The 23,156-nt window shown below is 40.7% G+C and overlaps 1 protein-coding gene across 1 annotated transcript in view; it reads left to right on the top strand.

Moving 5' to 3' along the window:
- The first annotated feature begins 412 nt into the window (after positions 1 to 412).
- The window catches only part of ajm1 (apical junction component 1 homolog), a 42,926-nt gene continuing 20,182 nt past the window's right edge, over positions 413 to 23,156 (top strand). The window contains exon 1 of the mRNA XM_051938883.1: positions 413 to 666. The gene's annotated coding sequence lies outside the window, so the exon portion shown is untranslated. The remainder of the gene's footprint in view (positions 667 to 23,156) is intronic.

Below are 23,156 nucleotides of genomic sequence, written 5' to 3'. Positions count from 1 at the left end.
CAGGCAAAGAGAACGTATCAGAATTGCATGCCAAGTCACCTTGTGTTATAAGAATGCATTTTACACATCTCACATGTCACTCTAGTCTCGAGGAATGACTGTCTCCCTCTGACCTTGACCTTCACCATCAGCAATTATTTTGAAGCCGTAAAATGACATGCAAAATGTGGCGAAAGTGGAGCACTATATCTACACAATCCCATGATATCAGCAATCACTGCCTCTGTGGAGAAGGCTGAGAGCACTGCAGGTGCAATGGAGGCAGAGGAAGAGGGGTTGGGGTGAGGTGGAGGTGGGGGGGTGTTAGGAGAGAGAGAGAGAGAGAGAGAGAGAGAGAGAGAGAGAGAGGGAAGGGAGGGGGCGGTTAGGGGAAAGAGGGGGAGGGGAGGGGAGGGGAGAGAGGGGAGTGGGTGGGGGTTGTTTGTGGGGTAGTGGGAGGCGGTGGTTGCGGCCACATAGATGTGGATGGTGCTGCAATCCACCGACGTTGTAACGTTCGGGAGGAGGGGAGAAAAAATCCGCGGAGTCTGACCAATAAGGAGCATATTGCAGTTTTACCTTTTGCACATGTCCGATGTCGTCATTGGGAAACCACTATCGCACTGTCTCGTATCGCATCCCTGACGAAAAATGGTTAAGCACAAGCTGGGAGTCCGGACTGATCTGGTAAGACATGAAGCTTTTCATTTGCAATAGCGAGCTGTGTTTGTGTGTGCGGCTACCAGGCAGACAGAGATCAGATGATGCATTTTAGCTCCTTTTAGTGCTGCACTTCGGTTTGGATTGGCTTCGATATCAAAATCGCGGATACATGTGACATCACTGCGACAGGCATAGCGACTGAAATCGACTTTTTGTGCGTCATTTTTCTCGAATCTGTCAAATTACATGGAAACACTTGGAGATTGCAAAAGCGGCACTGTGGTTGCGATAGCATGTTCTGAGCAGAGATGTAGTGGGTTATTGGTCTTACTCATTACTGTCCTGTGCTGTCATTTTGCTGCTGACTGATGTTGGACTAATGTGTTCCCATCCCAGAGCATTGACATCATCCTCATCAGGATAGTGGCTCCAGGCAGCAGCAGCAGCAGCAGCAGCAGCAGCAGCAGTCTCTAGCCTGTACTGCGCAGCGTTTGCTAGCTCAGCGCGTCAATGCGACGTTTGTTCAGACTTGATGCATTACCCTGCGACCCAGGTTCATGTAATTTCAAATAAGACAAGCCCTCAGCACTACTCTGTTGCAGTTTTGCATAGGTTGTTCTAAATATTATATATATAATATATATGAGAAGGCCAGCTTAGCCAGATGTTGCAGGGTTTAACAGAGGCCACAATAGCTAGATAGATAGATAGCAACTGTTGGGTATAATTTTGGAACAATTTTACCAACCCTTAAATTCATCTGGATTTTTCCAATTATTTAATCAATTATGCTTGTAGTTATTGCAATAGACCCCCAGGTGGTCAGACATAGACATGACTTTGACAGCTGACAGTGGTGGAGCGAAACAGCTGCAGTAGGCGTCCCTACAAATAGATAATTTCAAAATAACTGTCCATTGAAGTAAGTAAAGTGTTGTTGAAACCAGATGGAAATTTAGAAATTACCAAAATTACAGTAGTTCTTGGGCTGCACGGTGGGGTAGTGGTTAGCAACATTGCCTTGCAGCGAGAAGATCCCTGATTCGCAACCCGGCTTTCCCGGGATCTTTCTGCATGGAGTTTGCATGTTCTCCCTGTGCATGCGTGGGTTTTCTCCGGGCACTCCGGCTTCCTCCCACGGTCCAAAAATATGCTGAAGTTAATTGATTACTCTAAATTGCCCGTAGGTGTGAATGCAAGTGTGATTGTTTGTCTGTATGTAGCCCTGCAACAGAATGGCGACCTGTCCAGGGTGTCCCCTGCCTTCCCCCAAGTCAGCTGGGATAGGCTCCAGCCCCTAATGAGGATTAAGCGGTGTATAGAGGATGGATGGATGGATGGACTATAGTTCTTCCTGTGGGAAATGTGGATATTTTTTACAACAGTGTATCAGACTGTTGTTGAGACCTTTAAGTGTGGTGGACCTGGCCACCCAACCAGCTAGTGCCTTGAACTTAGTTGGAGTAATAGCACAATAGTCCAAAAGTAGCAATCACCCAAAATTCACTGCTGTGCTAGAATATTAAATCAAGCTACTGATGACTGAATTGACTCACACTATGTACAGTTTGTAATATCTTCTATCACATTTGAGCATATGCACTTGCACACTAATGTCTTGATTCTGAGTGATTTCTTGCCTTTGATCAAACTTGAATGTTTGCAGAGAACATAGGCTGAATTTGAGTCATATAGGGTTTCAGCCCAGTGTGCTGTCCATACACCTGTCTTTGACTCTTCCACATCCCTCTTGGCTGTTCCCAGTCATTTCTGTATTAATTTGAGGAGGTTTGGATTATAGCTGTCTTGACACTGCTGCAGTTGAACATTTTGTGCTTCTTCGGGTTCCCCACAGTCATCAGTGGTATATTCTCTGTTTTTGACTGGCAATTTGTCAGTCCATTGGTTGCTGGTGAATGATGCATTTCACTGGAAGAACTGTTTTCACAGAAAGAAAATTAACTGTAGTTTTCTATAGCTGTCCTGTTCTTTGCTCATCTTGAATCACATACGTCCCATCTACTTTACATTTAGTGAGTGTACTGTTGTGCTATGTTTGATGTAGATCAAAGGAACAATGACTGTTTTTATGGTCATACAGCTAGTTTGTCTTTGCTTTTCATTAAATTCCAAAGGCCTTTGTCATATTTTAAACATTCAAGCAACTGCTTTAATTGCCTAACCTTAATACAGTCCATTTGCAGCTAACAGGTATTTTGCAGTTTTCCAGACTACATTAAACCTGAGTTGACATGTAAATGTCAAAACATGTCATCTTTGACAGAGTTGCATTTTAAATCTATAATAGTCACAAATAGTCCAACCCTGATGTTACTCCATAACAAAACACACAGTGAGTTGCTGTTTCAGGCTGTGTCACCTTATAGTATTTTCTGACAAAGTAAAACCAAGAATGACATGACATCATGACCGTTGCTGAAGACAGACAGTAAAGTTAATCATTTTAACTTTTCAGGCCTGCACTGAATAAACCCCCTCTCCTCTGCGTTCACATCACTCCTCTTTAAATGTGCCTCAACACGCAGCTGACGGAGTGATAAATAGTCATTCTGTACTCTCAAATACTTTGTACACTTATGTTATTTCTGCATTTACTTACTGGCTTTTAAGCTGTTAGCTAACGCTGTGCTCGGTTGGCATAACTCTTTATCTAGAAATATGTCTCAGTTTATCAGAAGTGCTAAAACGCGACAATCCAGTACTGAGACCAGGAGGCAAAGTTGCAGTCTTACATGTTTTCCTGATGTTTCCTTGCAGTCTTTACTCTCAAAAGAATGAATAAAGAACAATTAAATTTTGAATATTGGAGACAGATGATGAGAAGGGGCAGAAATAGTAAATTTAAGCTTTGTAATATAAAGCCTAAAGTGACCTATATTTTATTTAAAAGTCTCAGCCTGAGCCGCTTTATTCATCGCTGGATGCAATTGGCTTCGCTCAAAATGTAAATAAACCTACTCACTGTTTCAATTAAACCTTCAATATTTTTCTGGCATATGCCATTGGAATTGGACTTTAATTCGTGTTTTATCCACCCCCTCTTTTTTCTGACCATTTTAATAATACTTAAATTTACAATATTGTACTACAGGCTAGCACTGTTGCCTCACAGCTAGAAGATCCCCGGTTCACACTCCTCCTTGGGCCTTGGATCTTTCTGTGTGGAATTTGCCTGTTCTGCCTGTGCATGCATGGGTTGTCATCGGGTGCTATGGCTTCCTTCCACAGTCCAAAAACATGCTGAGGTTAACTGGTGACTACAAATTGCCCATAGGTGTGAATGTGAGTGTGCTTGTTTGTCTGTATATGTAGCTCTGTGATAGACTGCTGACCTGTCCAGGGTGTCCCCAGCCTTCACCCTAAGTCAGCTGGGATAGACTTCAGCCCCCTGCAATCCTAATGAGGATTGAGCAAATAATGGATGGATGGATGGATGGATGGATGGATATTGTACTACACAGCACTTCTCAAAAGGCTCCATGACAGTGGCTGTATACCTGACGATACGGTAAGCAAAGGAAATAATGCCAATACTGTGGAAAGCAACTACCTGAACTTTACTTCCACGCAGGCTGATTATTAAAATTAGCAATAAATCCAGAAATAGTGTCATAACAGACAGGAGATGGTACATAAAGCATATATCTGTTTGCAAAAGCAAAAATGAAAATTGATATTTCTTATAAGATTAAGTAGTTTTATGAAACTCCTAAACTTGCTTTTTAATTTAGATGAAAATAAAAATGTTCTCCTAGTTTGTGTTTTTTTTCACTGCTCTCTCTCTCTCTCCCTGTAGCTTTCTGCAGGTATTTCTGACTCCCAAGTTGCATGTTTCCCTCCGTAAATGTGGTTCTGTCAGAGATTTAATCTTGTTAAAAAGAACCTTTTCCTCCCTACTGTCACCGAGTCCTGCACATGTTGGAATTATTGGATTTCTCTCTATAAAATTGTACCCTTACTTTATAAAGTGCCCTGAGAGAATTTATGATTTGATTTGACAATAAATGTAGAAACTTGAAAAGACTTTAATTAAATTCATATTGGTTTCAGCAAGGGTGTGGTGATTGGTGCACAAACAGTACACTCACACACACTCATTATAATTTGAATATTAATTTGGATCTACATATGATTTGTTGATCACACCTTTGCCTTTGTTTTTACTAGTATCACCTGCACCAACAGCTACACACGTGGACAAAATTGTTGGTACCCCTCAGTTAAAGAAGGAAAAACCCACAATTCTCACTGAAATCACTTGAAACTCACAAAAGTAACAATAAATAAAAAATTATTGAAAATTAAATAATCAAAAACAGCCATTACTTTTGAATTGTTGATTAACATAATTATTTAAAAAAACAAACTAATGAAACAGGCCTGGACAAAAATGATGGTACCTCTATAAAAGATTGAAAACTATTTGACCAGAGTGACATGATTAACTCAGGTGTGTCATTTAATTGACATCACAGGTGTTTCCAAACTCATAATCAGTCAGTCTGCCTATTTAAAGGGAGACAAGTAGTCACCCTGCTGTTTGGTGAAAAGGTGTGTACCACACTGAACATGGACAACAGAAAGCGAAGGAGAGAATTGTCCCAGGACATCCGAAAAAAAATTATAGACAAACATCTTAAAGGTAAAGGCTATAAGACCATCTCTAAACAGCTTGAAGTTCCTGTGACAACAGTGGCTCATATTATTCAGAAGTTCAAGACCCACGGGACAGTAGCCAACCTCCCTGGACGTGGCCGCAAGAGGAAAATTGATGACAAATTGAAGAGACGGATCGTTGGAATTGTATCCAAAGAGCCCAGAGCAACCTCCAAAGAAATTAAAGGTGAACTCCAAGGCCAAGGTACATCAGTGTCAGATCGCACCATTCGTCGTTGTTTGAGCCAAAGTGGACTTCATGGGAGACGACCAAGGAGGACACCACTGCTGAAAAAAACTCATAAAAAAGCCAGACTGGAATTTGCAAAAATGCATGTTGACAAGCCACAAAGCTTCTGGGAGAATGTCCTTTGGACAGATGAGACCAAACTGGAGCTTTTTGGTAAGGCACATCAACTCTATGTTCATAGACTCAAAAACCAAGCATACGAAGAAAAGAACACTGTCCCTACGGTGAAACATGGAGGAGGCTCAGTAATGTTTTGGGGCTGCTTTGCTGCATCTGGCACAGGGTGTCTTGAAAGTGTGCAAGGTACGATGAAATCTGAAGACTATCAAGGCATTCTGGAGAGAAATGTGCTGCCTAGTGTCAGAAAGCTTGGTCTCAGTCGCAGGTCATGGGTCTTCCAACAGGACAACGATCCAAAACACACAGCCAAAAACACCCAAGAATGGCTGAGAGAAAAGCGTTGGACTATTCTAAAGTGGCCTTCTATGAGCCCAGATCTGAATCCCATTGAACATATGTGGAAGGAGCTGAAACATGCCATTTGGAGAAGACACCCATCAAACCTGAGACAACTGGAGCTGTTTGCTCATGAGGAGTGGGCCAAAATACCTGTTGACAGCTGCAGAACGCTCATTGACAAATACAGAAATCGTTTAATTGCAGTGATTGCCTCAAAAGGTTGTGCAACAAAATATTAAGTTATGGGTACCATCATTTTTGTCCAGCCCTATTTCATTAGTTTGTTTTTTAAAATAATTATGTTAATCAACAATTCAAAAGTGATGGCTGATTTTGATTATTTAATTTTCAATAAATTTTTATTTATTGTTACTTTTGTGAGTTTCAAGTGATTTCAGTGAGAATTGTGGGTTTTTCCTTCTTTAACTGAGGGGTACCAACAATTTTGTCCACGTGTGTATGACTTTGGGATTTACAGATAAAAGCTGTAGGGCTTATTCCATCCCAAAACACCAAATATTCAGGAAGGTGGTTGCAGCACCATCTTCAATTTTACTGTGGGTGCTGGTGGTGGAAGATCATGATAAAAAAGCTTTGTGTGCAAAATTACAGGCTTATACTCCCAATAATTTTTGAGTTATGGCATTTTCAAATTTTAATAATTTAAGCCAAAATGCCCACCCCCAATCCTCGCCTGGAATTCTTAGGTTTTAAAATGCTTATATCTCTGCTTCCGGGTATCACAGAGACTTGAATTTTTTTTCTCCAAGCTCTCTACATGTTGGTGATGTCCTAGAAACAACACACACTCAGGAGAAGTCTCTACAGAGCAGGGGGGCTTGCCTAAAATGTATAAATTATTTTTAAAAACCACTCGCGAGTAGGGTTAAGGGTGTTAAAAATACTAGAAATCTTACAGATTAATGTCTTAGCACCATTTAGTATTGCTCTAGACCAGACTGGCTTATAACCTATACAGGGGGAGGCCTGCTCTGTAGAGACTTCTCCTGAGTGTGTGTGTTGTTTCTAGGACATCACCAACATGTAGGGAGCTTGGAGAAAAAATTTCAAGTCTCTGTGATACACAGAAGCAGAGATATAAGCATTTTAAAACCTAAAAATTTCAGGCAAGGATTGGGGGGAGGGCATTTTGGCCTGAATTATTAAAGGGGAACTTCGTTTTTTTTTCCAACCTGGGGTCTGTTTTTATATGTTATTTCATACATGTGAGTGATGGAGAAATGAATTTTCGACATAGCTCCAGTATTTAGCCAGGCAGGCAGCTTAGCTAGCAGCTTAGCTAGCAGCTCAGCTAGCGAAAAGTATGGGGCAACTTGCCCCCCCCCCGCGTCAAAGTCCGCCCTAACATGCTTTTTTTCCCCACACTGACCAGTTTGGATAGTCTCAACGAGTGTCCCACAACAGATGAGAAGTAAACGAAAACCTCCACATTACCTGGCAATCGCTATTTGTTGTGGTCTGTATCCAGATCTCAGGACGCTAGAAAGCAAATCTCGGAACCTCCATATAAATATGCCGGATTATAGCAAAAATGCTAATTTACATCCGCAGTCCCAAGTTAGTCTTCTGATTCACCGTGCCAGCTGTATGAGCAAGAGGGTGAACCAAAGACATGTACCCTAGGTTTTTGCTTGAAGGAACACAGTGAAAGGCGTGCATTTCTGTCCCCATGTCTGACCTTGCCTGTAGAATTATTTGCCATACATCATGTTACATCATGCCGCAATAATTAAATCATTGTGATAGACTTTACTACATAGATTCCATCATCTTGCTACAGAAATGACATTATTTTGATCCAGCTTACTTGCATGCATTGTACTATGTTTTGATACACCTTACAGCAAGCATTCCAGTTTGCAAACATTTTCTTGTCTAGGAAAAGGTAACGCATGAAATTTTAATCAAGCAAAACATAAAACTGAGTATTAAGCATGAAACTCTGCCCTCTAATTTGTTATGCTTTAATATAGTCTTTAAGTGAAATTTGGATATTAACTCAAATCCCTCTCATGAGTCCATTGATGTTCTCAATACAAATACAAAGTACAAAGAGATCACAAACCACATGCATAGCGGTATAGTGTCACAGATCAGTGATGCGAACCCAAGCAGCAGGCAACAGACAGGCAGGTGAAATAATAATGATCTTTAATATGAATAAATAATTAACAGGAGGCACTTAAATAGAGAGGCATGGGGAAATAACGGAATGGGTAAACTAATAGAACTAAGGACGACGACCTAGGGCCGCGATGGAAACTAAACTAACTAAAGATGGGGGGAGAGGAAACTCACAAAATGTCCTGGGAACGGGAGACGAGGTGGGAGGCTGAGCTGAGGGGGCCGTTGGTGGACGTGGCGAGGCAGAAGCAGACAGAGGAGAGGTGCAGAGCGGAGTGGGGAATTCTGGGGCGAGGAGAGGAGACAGAGCCGGCAGGGTAATCCACAGTGGAATCAGAGTCCAGGGAGTGACGTGTATGAGACGGCGTGCAGCATGTAGCAGGAGTGACGAGCAGATGAGGTAATCCTTAAATCCAGAGAGCAGTGTGCTCGCGGCGGGATGTGGCGTGTAGTTTGCGGGATGTAGGGAGGTGGACTGAGCAGGCGAGAAAGTCCATGGGTTAACGAGTCCAAGGGTGATGCGTGCATAACGGGGGCTGTCTGCAATGTCCCAGCAGAGAGCTGAAGGCAGAGCCAGGCTTTGTATGCAGCAGATTACTGATTGAAGCCAGCTGCGTACCTCCGCAGCTGCTTCTAATTACCTCGAACAGAGAGCAGGAGAAGGAGGGGCATGACGTATAGAGTGTAGCATACAGTCAGGTCCATAAATATTTGGGCACTGACACAATTTTCTGCATTTTGGCTTTGTATACCACCACAATGGATATGACACAATGAAACAATCAAGATATGCTTTATGTGCAGACTTTCAGCTTTAATTTGAGGGTATTTCCATCCAAATCAGGCCAAAGGTAGGTCAACTCATTTTAGATGTGCTCTCCACCTTTTCAAAGAACCAAAAGTAATTGGACAATTGGCTGTTCCATGACAGGTGTGTGTTATACCCTCGTTTTTTCATTTACAAGGAGCAGATAAAAGGTCTAGAGTTCATTTCAAGTGTGGTATTTGCGTGTGGAATCTGGTGAGGTCAACTCTCATGATGAAGTCCAAAGAGCTGTCACTATCAGTAAAGCAAGCCGTCAATAGGCTGAAAAATGAAAACAATCCCATCAACGCCAAAAGACCCAGAAGACCATAGAAAATAAGTGTGGTGACTAACAGAAGACTCCTTTTCCTGGTCAGAAAAAACCTTCTCAACATTTAACCAGATCAAGAACACTCTCCAGGAGGTAGGTGTATCTGTAAAAGTCAACAATTAAGAGAAGACTTCACCAGAGTGAATACAGAGGTTTTCACCACTTGGTGAGCCTGAAAAGCAGTAAGGCCAGATTGGAGTTTGCCAGAAAACATCTAAAAGAGCCTGTGCATTCTAGAACAACATCCTATGGACAGATGAGACAAAGATCAACTTGTACCAGAGTGATGGGAAGAGAAAAGTATGGAGAAGGGAAGGAACTGCTCCAAAGCATACCACTGCATCAGTGAAGCATGGTGGTGGTGGTGTCATGGCATGGGCATGTATGGCTACCAATGGAACTGGTTCTCTTAAATTTATTGATGTGACTGGTGAAAAAAGCAGCAGAAAGAATTCCCAAGTGTTTCAGACAACAGTAACAGTAGCCAAATGCTTCAGAACTCATTGGACGGTGCTTCACGGTGCAGATGGACAAAGAGATTTTTAAGGCAAAGAAGAGGAATGTTCTGCAATGGCAGAGTCAGTCACCTGACCTGAATCCAATTGAACATGCTTTTCAGTTGCTGAAGAATTACGTCTTCAGAATAATTAATTACTTTAGCTTATACTTTGTTTGTGTCACATATCTTGTCATACATGTATCCAAATGTGTGTTGTACTTTCCTTGCTTTCCCACCCCTCCCTCTCCTCCCATCCCTCCCTCTTGCCCTCCTCTGTCCTTCTCAACCCGCCCGTCCAGCAGGCAGATGGGTCCCCCTATATAGAGCCGGGTTCTGCTCAAGGTTTTTTCCCTGTTAAGGGTGTTTTCCTTGCCACTGTTGCCTTTAGGCTTGCTCTGGGGGTCAGGCATATGGGTTCTGTAAAGCGTCTTGAGACAATTTGACTGTAATTGACGCTATACAAATAAAATTGAACTGAAATTGAACTGAACTGAAGACAGAACTTAAGGGAAAATGCTCCAAGAACAAGCAGCAACTGGAGACAGCAGCAGTAGAGGCCTGGCATTAGGGCTGGGTATCAATCTAAAAGTTTCGATACCGGTACCAATTCCGATACCTTCACTTCGATACCGGTTCCTAAACGATACTTTTTTCGATACCAGTTTTACAATATATACTCTAACAGAATGAAAATTGTATTCCACATTACTTTTCACATCTTGAGTTTAATTTTCCAGTGATTTCCAGTGCAAAAGAACATTTGCAAGCAATGTACAGTTCAGTACATACTGAGCCACCTTCGCCCCCGGACCCTTCCTGGCCGACCCGGAGCCGGTCGCGGCGCACCGCCACGGAGGAAATGCGCCTGGCGGGGGACAGCCCGCACCCGGCGAGAGGTCCCGCGAGGGGATCCTCCCGCACCGAGCGGCCGCCCCTGACCCGCCGAGTTGAATACCCCGGGCGGACTGCGCGGACCCCACCCGTTTACCTCTTAACGGTTTCACGCCCTCTTGAACTCTCTCTTCAAAGTTCTTGTCAACTTTCCCTTCAAATACTCGTGCCGGTATTTAGCCTTAGATGGAGTTTACCACCCGCTTTGGCATATACTGCACCGCGCACTATTGGCGTCTGTGGCGATGGGCGTGGGAGAGCTCAGCTGCAGAGGGGAGAGGTGTGGAGGAGAGTGTGTGGAAGCAGCGTCAGGTTAATTAGCGCAGCTGGCACCAATTAGACTCACCTGCTTCTCTCGGCAGTAACAGACTGAAGCAGAGGACAAAAGACAGACGGACAGAGAGGACGGGGGAACGGACGAGCGGAGAACAGCGGACAGGACGAGGTCCGGTGGAGCGGGCAGCTTACCGAACGAGATCCTGTGGAGAGCCGGCTGACGCCGAGACTGTTTACCGGAGGAGAAACGGCGGAGAGCCGGCAGACGTTGAGACTGTTTACCGGACGAGGTCCGGTGTAGTGCCGGGCAAGGAAGAGAGACTGTTTTATTTACATTGAGACGGTGTGGTGAATAAAAGACTTTGTTTGCATTGGCCGAACTGCCGTGGTTATTGTGCTGAGCAGAGCCGCAAACAGGTTCTCCTGTTACAGCGTCCATTTCACAAAAGTAGAGCCACATTTTAGACCTCAGAGGCATCTTTTCCCACTTCGACGACATGCTACACAACTGCAGTAAAGTCAATGTACCTAACGTGAAACCTGTCTGTGAATGGGCAGCATGCTTTTTTCCAGCTTGCCGCAATCACGTGTAATGTTACAGCCAGTCACAGGTTTGCTTTATCATAATCACGTGATGAGTACCGAAACATGGAACCGAAAGACGAGGCTTATTTCGATACTCATTACTATCGAAACATTTCGGTCGGTGCCATTAAAGAACCGAAGTTCGGTACTCAGCCCTACCTGGCATGGCATCAACAGAGGCCAAACCCAGTGTCTGATGATGCCTATATGTTCCAGACTTTAGGCTGTCATTGACTGCAAAGGATTTTCAAGCACATATTAAAAATGACAATTTGATTTATGCTTATGTTAGTTTGTCCAGTTACTTTTGATTGGTTATAAAGGTGGAGGGCACATCTAGAATGTGTTGTAATTCCTACATCGTTAACATGATTGGATGCAAGTACCCACAAATTAAAGCTGAAAGTATACATTTGACATTTTGATTGTTTCATTTCATATCCATTGTGGTGGTGGACCTGACTGTACCAAGTATACACAGTGGGAATCTTTGTGTGCTTGTGAAGCTGTGCTATCCTTGGTCATGCAGTTTAGTGCGCTCATGTCATGTACATGAAATACAGTAGACTGCTCTGTCTGATTAATCTCACGGAAACAGGAAAAATCTTTTCATCTGAGGGGAGCTGATACTGCTGTGACATTTGTTTAAACATTACAGTAGTCCAACTGAGGGTGACTCAGATTTAGTAAAAGAAACTGCTGTTTACAATAAATAAGTTATTGCTGATGAAGTGAGATATGGAAAGTAGGGTTACAAATAGATGCAAACATTTTGCAAGCTGTGGTTTGTTTTCAATGAACATTTAGGAAACTCTGATTATTTGAATGTGTAACACTTACTGATTTCCTCCATCTTTGAACTGACAAAAAGTATCCAGTGTTCAGACTTTCCCCAATGTGTCTCAAAACAATAGTCAGCTGTTTTAATGAAAACTGAAACAGGCTTTTGCTTGCTGTAAATACTCCTCCTGTTTATGTTGACTATAAAACTGCCCCTTTTTTATTTTAATGCGCTTCCAATGGCAGAGATTGAGGGTAATTTTCAACAATGCAAGTTAGACAAAGGAAGTTATCCCAAGTTAGTCGTTTTGTACTAAAATCAGATTATTTTATTTCTCTGGTAACTCTGTGCAGAAAGACTGTCCAGTGAACATGAAAACAATTTACATTGAAAAGAATGTTCAAACTCTCCTTACCTTAGACTGCTTAAGCCTCATATTCTATCGTATCGTACCTCCTGTGAATTAATGTGTCAGTATCTCCCCACACCGTTCTAAAGGCCACTTCATGCAGTGAGTGGTCAGATGTGAGGAGATGTGAATGTATGCAGGGTTTGAAATTCTCTTTCTAGCTCTCTTTTGTTACTCTTTATGCAACTATTTCTAGTATAAACACTTTAATTCTTTAAATGTGTGTAGCCAACAGTTAGTTTAAAGCTTACCACTGCCTCTATGAAAACACCTACTTCAAGATATAGATTGGAACTTTTACATATAAATGAAAAGACATTACATTCAAGCCACACTAGTTAATACAATGGTCATTAAGCCCTATTAGTTGCAAGTAGTGACAACAGCTAGAACAGCGAGGACCAACAACCAAAGAAGCATTGTATATACTCTCACTGACAGATGGAAGAAAGAAAAGTTTCACATGTATGTTTAGTGTGGAGTTTTTTTTATTATTATTTTATTCTTTAATAATGAATGACATAAATCTTTTCAGCGATGTCCAAAAAACATGCAAATACTTTGAGCAGAAAAAAGAGGGAAATTCTAATGTGTGGATTTTGTGTGTTGCTTATCATTAGCCATGGTTGAAGACTAGAAATTTGTGGGTCACGCTTTAGACACCAAAAACATCAGCATACCATGTTCTTGTCCTGTGATCACTCCAGTTCTCCAGCTCACCTTAACCCTGAATGGTTCTGCAGCTGTATCGAGCCACTTCGTAATAAAAGTGCTTACACATATATGGCACATATTTAGCTACTGAAGAGAGGAGTGCACACAGACTCAAAATGCAAAATGTCACAACACAGAATAACAAAACCCAAGGCGCCACCAAAGGATGTGTCAGTGAAAATGTATCAGTATTACATGGAGGATTCAGTGTGTGGTGTTGAATGCTGATGTTGGGGGAGGGTAAGTCTGTAGAGGAAGAATTACTTCCGCTTGGCGAGTCTGACATTTTCTAGGGTGTTCAGTGCCAATGGTGCAGTGTTTAAGTGCACTACCCACAATGCACCAAAAAACTGTGCTCACTATGCTCACTGACCAGAAATAACAATACTACACTTCTGTTGGAAAAGTAATGTCCATTATCCATCTCTTTGAACAAGGGATTAGTTTGAGGCATTAACTATGTCTTTGCACATCGTGTGTTACTGCCTGGAGAAATGAACTAACTTATGAAACCTGACATGGAAAACTACATACATCATTATTATTGCTGGCATTGGTGTCTTACCTTATTATTTTGCGTTCCCTGAATTCAGTGCAGCCCTGGTTGAAATGTGTAGGGGTCTGTCTACAACTGAGACGTCATTTAGTGTTCATCCACAGACACCTATTTGAATGAAACAAGTCACAGGTGTGGACATGCACTGTCCTAGTAATAATCATTTAAACCTGTCAGTGTTAACCTCTGTGTTGGAGTATTATCAGGCCAAACATTCAAGTGTTTCTTCAGGGCCATTTGGGTGTTTTCAGTTATTGTTGTAGTTTTTAAAGGGCACACGCAATCAAGGGATAAAAATTGCTTGACCTGACCACTATCCTTAAATAGAAGGCTTTTGCATGATCAGCCATATTTTCCTCAAAAATTCCAAACATTTCACAAAGTCAGACAAGAGTATGCCAGTTTATGACCACAAGTGGATACTATAGGAAACAAACTAAAAATCATGCCCCCCCCCCCCATTTGAACAGTGTATTTTTACCTCCGCCAGGAGGTAATGTAATCACCGGAGTTTGTTTGTCTGTCTGTCTGTCCATCTGTTTGTGTCTGTGTGTGTGTGTCTGTTTGTCTGTTAACAGCATAACTCAAAAAGTCATGGACGGATTTTCACCAAATTTTTACAGGATGTCCGGAAGAGCTAAAGTAACAATCGATTAGATTTTGGAGGTGATCCGGATCACCGTCTGGATCCAGGATTTTTTTTGAAGGTCGAAGGACAATTGAGAGATGGCCTGGCGGCCATCTCTCAATTGGACATAGTCCTCTGCCAATGACGGACTATATCTTCACACAGAAGATAGTTGTTTGCTACTGTGTTCATACTCAAAATCGTAGATAGATGTTTTAATGACAGGTGAGACATGTGGCATTATAATTTATTTCTGTAATGATTATGACAGTGAGACCACAGGCTGGCAGTCAGGACTTTCTTACTTAGTCTATGGTTACAGTAAAGTAATAAAAGCAATTTTTAAAAAAATCTCATAGCCTTTAGCAAAAGTTAACATGATTAAAAGACTTTGATAAATAAAAATGTGGAAACTTTGTGAAAATTTGCTCAGTGGAATAGAGTGGGCTAGAGTATAACTAGCATTTTGCTAAGTATTCATTTAGGATTTCAAAGAAGCTTCTTGTTCTTTTTGTTATTCTTCTGAATTGGCTCAATTGTATTTATATTTACTGTGATTTGTGCTCTCTGAATGAATTTCAGTTAATTTTTGACCCTTTTATGATGTTGCATTTTTGTCGATTGAGTAGTACTGTGAATGCACATGACTGTTTTTTAGTCAGGGGTTTATTTGTGATGGGACACTTTTTAAAAAAAAAATTTAGTCAGGTAACTTGTCTTTATATAAAAGCTCATATACAGTATAATGGTTTGGGGTCTTAACATGTAAATTAGTCAGGTAACTTTTTGTAATAAATAATATTGTAGGATCATACCTTAACATTTAAACTTGATGGGGGAATTTATGCAATCTTAAGTTTATTTATGTCCACCGCTATATACAGTGCTGTGAAGAAGTATATGACCTCCCTACATATGTCTTCTATTTGTGCAAGACAAAGACAATACAAAATAATTTCAGTTATTGAAGGAAAAATGCTGTCCAGCCCCACCTTTCACTCTGTGAAAAAATAATTGCCCCCTTAGCTACCAATCCAAGTATCAAATGATATACTAAATGATCAAATTCATTTGTCAGTTGGGTTCAGTCTCACCAGTCACATCCACATATGATTGCTGACTGGCCTGTTAAATCTAAACATCACTAAGTAGAACCTGTCTGACATTTTGAAGCAGCTAAAGGGTCTCAAAAAGCAGCACATCAAAAATAGATGTGAAACAAAATCATTGATATTTATCAATCTGGAGAGCTACAAAGCCATTGCTAAGACCCTGGGATTCCAGAGACACAGTGAAAGACATTATCCACAGATAAGGAAAACATGTAACAGTGGTGAACCTTTCCAGGAGTGGCTGACCTTGTTAAGGGTTGTGCAGAGACCCAGGCACGGACAGATAGGCACAACGGATACAGAGTTAAAGTTTTACAATATATTCATAACACAAGTTCAACTAAAGCTGCAAGTAGCATTGAATGGTCACAAAAGAACCCAGACAAACATTCAAATATCTGCAGACCTCACTGGTCTCATATAGGCCACATGATTCCACAAAAAAGAAGACACTGCGCGAAAATAGAATCCAAGACCTTAAAAAGTCAGTTCATGATCGAAAATGATCTAATGTGGATTCGCTCAAAATTCTTCCATGACTGATCACAAACTATGACAAACATTTAACTGTAATTGTTGCTGCCATGGGACCAACCAGATATTAGGTGTACTCTTTCAAAGGAATGATATAGGTTTACAATCAGTCTTCAACAAATCATCATTTAAAAATGGAATTTTGTGTATTGTGGGTTATTTTTGTCTAATGTTAAATAAATAGAAGTATTAGTTTCATGATCTGAAACATTTAAGTGTGAGAAATATGCAGAAATAGAAGAAATCATATCATAAACTTTCACTGCATTGCATATGTTATGTGCTAAATGAAAAACTTGACATGCGTTCCAGATCCTGGAAGTGGTTGACATGCCCTAAATTAAAGTGACCAAGGAGGACATGTGCTAGTCCATCAGTTTATGCTTTATGACTACTCATCCCCTCAGCTAGTAGATAAATAATAAAGGCTTTACTTAGAGTTTGCTGATTTAATGAATCACCGTTGGCAGAACATCAACATACTTATAGCAAGAACTACCAAAGTCACATAGTCTCCTATGTTTTTCTGTGTTACTATACAATGCATGTGCAATCAAGAATCAAGAATCTTTATTGTCATTGTGTTTTCACACAGCGAAACTATGATTGGTGACTCCCAGCGGTAGATAAAAATGTAGAAAAAGGCACACGATATACAAATAAAATTTAAAGAAAATTTTATTTGTATATAGTGTGCCTTTTTCTGCAAACACATAAGACTGCTGTACATGACACATGTTGTCCAGTCCTCAAACTGAAAAGGTAGTGATCACTGCCTATTGCAGTATAATCTTACAGATAGTGGGTCCCCTGGGCTACCACCAGAACCATGGCAAAGCCAGACTATTTTAACCCCAAATCACATTGTTTCCTAATCCTTAATGTGATAGACACATGGACAAAATTGTTGGTACCCTTCCATTCAAGAACTCCACAATAGTCACTGAAATAACTTGAAACTGACAAAAAATAAATAAATAAAATTTTACTGAAACTTAACTAATGAAAATCAGAGATTGCTTTTGAATTGTGGTTCAACAGAATATATATATATATTTTAAAACTAACTAATGAAACTGGCCTGGACAAAAATTATAGTACTCCTAGAAACGATTGAAAATAATTTGACCACAGGGACATATTGAACTAAGGGGTGTCCTGTACCTAGAATAACAGATGTCTTCATACTTGTAACCAGTCTGTCTGCCTATTTAAAGGGTGAAAAGTAGTCATCGAGTTGTTTGGTATCATGGTCTGTATTATACTAAACACGGACCATAGAAAGCTAAGGAGAGAGTTGTCTCAGGAGATTAGAAAGAAAATTCTAAACAAGCATGGTAAAGGTAAAGGCTATAAAACCATCTCCAAGCAGCTTCATGTTCTTATGACTACAGTTGCACATATTATTCAGAAGTTTATGGTCCATAGGACTGTAGCCGACCTCCCTGGACATGGCCACTAGGGCTGGCCCGAATAGTGGTTTCTGGCCTCCGAATATTCGGGCCCTATTAAAGACGAATATCCGAATATTCGTTCCGCCCCGTAAGGTCCGACCGGGGGGGGGGGGGGGGGGGCGGCGGCGGCGGAGACGGGCCAAATATTCGGATCCGTTTGTGTGGTGCATGCGGCGGCGCGGCGGCGGAGACGGCCCGAATAGTCGGATCCGTTCGTCTGGTTTCCCGGGTCCACATTTTGCCCTCGTTTAGTTTTTAGTTAAACTGAAGAATTCCCAAACACCGGTCTTCAGCATCTTGTCTTGCATTTATGCAACAAAGTGAAGCGTGGCTTCAGAGTCGGCAGCCACTCGGCCATTCGAGTGGTGTTTACAAACATGAATGGAGGAGCCGAAATGAGCCGAAGAACACGGCGGGATGAGCCGAAATGGGCCGAAGGTGCAGGGAAGAGATGAGCTCCGAATATTTTCGTCTGGGGGGAGGAGGGGGTGATCACATCGACATATGTGTATATGTTATAGACATGTGTGTATATGTTATATGTGATCACAGGACGAGATGAGCTGATAACAGTAACGCAGCATATTCTTTCCGCCCAGTAACGTCCGACGGGGGGTTGGGGGGACGGATATTCGGATACAAAATTAATATCCGGATAGTGCAGTAGCGAACGAATATCAGGATATTCGGGATATTCGGGTACAGCCCTAATATGAGTATTTTTACATATTTGTTATTGTGGCAAGTTGCATTGAAGAGTGGGGCTGGAGAATGAATGTCTGCTTCTAATGCACTCTGACACGAGCGGATGCTTTTAGTTTGACGCATGAGGAAAGTGTCATGATATAAAATGTGGCAGGAAATCATCAAACACACTACACTTCACACTCATGGTCCTGACAACATGACACTTAACCAAACTATCTAGGCTGACTAAACCACAAAAACACACTAAAACACAAACACTAATAACACTGTAACACTAATAGAAACCACAATAATGACATATAAACCACCAAACACCCCGAACTCCCATGGTGCATTGCAGCACAACAGATAGCAACCGGCTCTGCAATCACGACATTATTTTAATTATTTTGCGGTAAAATAAGAATTTCTAGCCTTAAAAAATGAAAACAACATAAAAAACATATTAAAAACTAATAATAATTAAAATATGCTAATAGAATATTTAATCCAAATAAAATGTGTCGCGTCCAGCACTGGGCCACAAGAGAGTCTGGCTGCAGACCTCCCGCCTGAGGACACTAGACCTCCCGCCTGAGAACGCTATGCTGCAGGCTCCTTGCTCAGGTCACCTCCAGCGTCAGGTCGCTCAGGACAGGAAGTGCACGGCAGGAACTTCAAAATAAGATCGTGTTGACAATTTCGAAGGAAGCGGTTTTGTCGTGGATTTATATTTTATGACTCAACAGTGTAACGTGAAAAGCATGTTTATTAAATGTAGAATGCATGTTGATGTAGCCTATTCTGTATACATAGCATTTAGCATGGTTAGACGTTCGCCAGCAACATTATTGCATGACCCTACATCTGTACTACAACTCCGTCAATATAGCTTGTGCCTATTTTATACAGAAAAACAACGCTTGTTGATTGGACGCCTGCCATTTATAATTAATTTATAATTGAATAGTTTGTTTTATTGTAAAGATTTGAACTAAATGTGCTTATGCATCTGTTTACATTGTGAACCTAACGCTCTTTTGAAGTGTAGTTAAATCAAATCATCAACATATCAACATAATGAATCAAGCTTTTTTTCATAGCCTCAACATTTCATGTATGTATGTTAATATATATTATACACAATATATTATTTCGTCTGCTATCACATTAAATAATTCCAGCTATGTCTTGTATATCATACTTTACACCTGAAGATAGAAGACATAGAAGCCAATCAGATTTTATTAAATTTAAAAACGTCAGCATAGGGCTAGTTAAAACTGTATTAATTTTCTTAAAATGCACTAACCTATCTGTGTTGTTCATGATATAAGGAACATAAATTATTATGTGTGCATGATGTAAGAATAACAAATATGAAAAGACATTTTTATTGTTTTTTCTGCCTTTAATTGAACAGATTTTTGAATTATTCCTGAGTTTTGCATTCGACATATATCAAAAAATTCCATCGGTCTGCAATTTCTTCGCAGAAGATCCATAAGTCCTCCACTTTACAGAAAGTGAATTTAAATAGCCCCAAGATTTCTTCCTTCTCCTGGTCATCAATAATGGAGCCTTCATCCTCAGACCAAAGTCTCTGGTACTGCTGCACCGCCTCTGCCAGTTCCTCTTCTGCCATTGTGAGGGCACAGGGCAACTCCACCTTGTCTGCAAACAAGTGCTGGTTTTCTAAAACCCAAGCTGCTGCTTGTCTACATTCTGAGATTACCCTGGCCTCATCTTTGTCCTATGGAAAAGACAGAGAGAAAACGATTAGTCTTCCTATAGCAAAACTGCTGTACAAAAAGTGCCATAAGTTATTAATGTGCAAATTACAGCACATAGAAAGTAGCAAAAGGACACTTCCGAAGGAGCTTTTTGTCAGAATAACTTCAGTGTAAAACAGGTAAGCATGTATACCACTTCCATTGTCATCTCAACATATTTTACAACACTCACTTGCTGAGGCTGTGCAGCAGGTTGTTGTTGTTGTTCTTCGGTCTAAAATGGGGGAGAGAAAAAAAACCACGACTCCTTTTTTATATATATTCAAATAAAAACAAACCCAACTTTGTTTATCCCTGTGTCCTTAGGTTTAAGCTTTGTCTAACCTTGACCTAGTATAACATGCGCTATTGTTGGAACTCATCAAAAAGCCCTTCTGTCCACCTATGTAATTTAAAGGGGGTGGGGGTAGGGGGGATCCACAATAAAGCTAACTCAAAATCTGACCTCAGTGATGTTATCCATCTTCCGCTTCTTCAGGTGGAACGCTGGTTGCACCTCACCTCGCAGGACGGCCTTTGAATTGTCTGTCCAGTGGGCAAACCTTTTGCCATGGCTCACATAAAAAGAGATAAAAAGTGGTTTATAGGTATAACAAAGAAGGTGGTAAATAAGAAGGTGTTCATATTTCCAAGACAATCAATCAAATGTCAAACTTTTTTGTGCTCTCACCTTCCAAGGTCAAAATTCTCCATCAGCATGACACACCACCACTTTCGTAAAGATGGCATGTCCATCTGAAAAGAAATTATTAGCACTGAAAGCCAGAGTAAATGCTACCAGATTTTTTACAGTTTACTTTGAATATGCAGATCAGCTTACCACAGTGAAATAAAAAAGGGGCATCTAGTACGGTGTATAGGGCATACTATGAAAAAAACCCACATTTTTACGTTAATATCTTTTAAGCACACATACAAATAGCCAATGACCAATGACCAATAATGTTTCCACCATCAACATGAAGATGCCACAGTCATTCCCGTACAGCTGCCTCGGAAAACCCTTTGATGACAAAGAAAAAAGTCAGTCACTGATTTTATACAGCTGTTTAATGTAGATTCCAAATGTTGCATGCTGTTACCTGTATGTCCAAACCAGTCATCTCTTTCCACGGTCCAGGATGTATGGACTGGGAAATGTTTCTAAAAGTGAAAAGACAAGACAGTTAACAACGTGGTTTCTCAAAATCATATAGTAATCATACACGCACAGCACACACCATGCAAGTAATTCATATCAGGAACAAACCTGTCCATTACTTACACGCATGCAGTAGGCTTTTTATGGTTATCATATGAAACTGTATATTTTGGGGTACTGCAAAATTGCTGCCATATTTAGATTGCACCATAAAAGACTATTACACAGATCAGAACATGATCTGGTGAAAAAACAATGTAGAGCTGGGCAATATATCAATAGTCATGAATGACATTGTGGAATTTTTGATACTGTAATGATGGGATTTTATTTTGTCCATACTGCTCAGCCCTACAACAAACATTTTCAGAACAGCATCGGAACATGAACACCGATGAGAACCAAAATGAAACTAAAGTTTTTGTTGTTGACCTCAGCAGAGGTCACCAAGGTGACCTCTCATTTCCTGATCACCAAATCTAAATTGTGCATGTGCACATTTGGAATCCAGAAAGAGTATCTGTCTTTGTGTTGGCTTCAACACCTATTGTGGTTAATGACATTTCAATTAATCATAGTGGGAGAGGTTAATACAACACAGAAACACAACAGCACAACACTAATGAAACACACACACATTTTAACAATTTTCTGTTTAGAATGAGCCTTGTGACAGTAAAAAAGCAAGCATGATAATAAACAAGAGTGGCAACACAGGGCTGTACGCTTAGCTTTTTCACTAGGAGCACAGGTGCTCCTAAATGAAAAAATTTAGGAGCACAGACAAAAATTTAGGAGCACTATGAATTTTCACTATGAATCGCACAATTTTATTATGAACATTCACACAACAAGCCAGTTCAGTTATTTAACACAGAGAACATCCCTGTCCCACATCTTTTTGTATTCAAGTCGTCCTGGCACGCTTGGCTGAGTTCATCCAGCAGTCCACAGCACGACTTGGATCAAAGTCCTCAAGCCATGGCCCCTCCAAGCTGATCCTCATGAGGTCTTCGGTGGCGGTCAAATAAATGGATGTAGTTCTAACAGTGACATTGCACAAACAAAGCTTCTCCCACAAAATCGATTATCATCCCTCATCAGTGTCAGATACATCAGCTTCATTGGTCCTCAGGACTTTGTGAACTAATAAACCAATGTATTTTTTTACAGATGGACATCTATACTGCATCCGTCACAAGGAAACACCAAAGCCCATGTTTAGAGTGTGTGTGTGTGTGTGTGTATTTTGTAAATAGTTTGCAAAGAATTATGTTTGATTTTGTTCTCATAAAAGGAGGTGTACATATGTATGTGTATTTTGTAATTAGTTTGTAAAGAATTATTGATTTTTTTCTCACCAAAGAAAACAAAACTTTCACCAATATGGTTTCCTTTCATTTGGAGTGTGATTGGTCTACTGACTTCTTTCTTTTGTCATATTTTCCATTATCACTCAGATGGCATTGTGTTACATTTTTCCAATTTCCAAGCAAAAAAAACTTGGTGGAAGCCACCATGTACACAAGACCTTATACAACAGCAGCAGAGGTACAGATGTTGTAGCTGGGAAAGTTTGGAGGTTGTGACTTCTTGCATTGCCAAAATAGTAGGGAGTCAGATTTTGTTAAGTGGCCCAACAAAATCTGACTCCAGATTTTATTTCATATCATACAATCTGCACAGTTAACTCAACCTGCATATTTCTGTTAAAGTCCTAGTTTTGAAATAGTCTGTCTGTTCTTAATCTGCCATACTGTGATCATTTAGCCCCTTATGTATTATTC

The sequence above is a fragment of the Acanthochromis polyacanthus genome, chromosome 18 (genome assembly GCF_021347895.1).
Source record: "Acanthochromis polyacanthus isolate Apoly-LR-REF ecotype Palm Island chromosome 18, KAUST_Apoly_ChrSc, whole genome shotgun sequence".
Lineage (NCBI taxonomy): Eukaryota > Metazoa > Chordata > Actinopteri > Pomacentridae > Acanthochromis > Acanthochromis polyacanthus.
The sequence above is the reverse complement of the archived record's forward strand: the minus strand, read 5'-3'. Positions and strand labels throughout refer to the sequence as shown.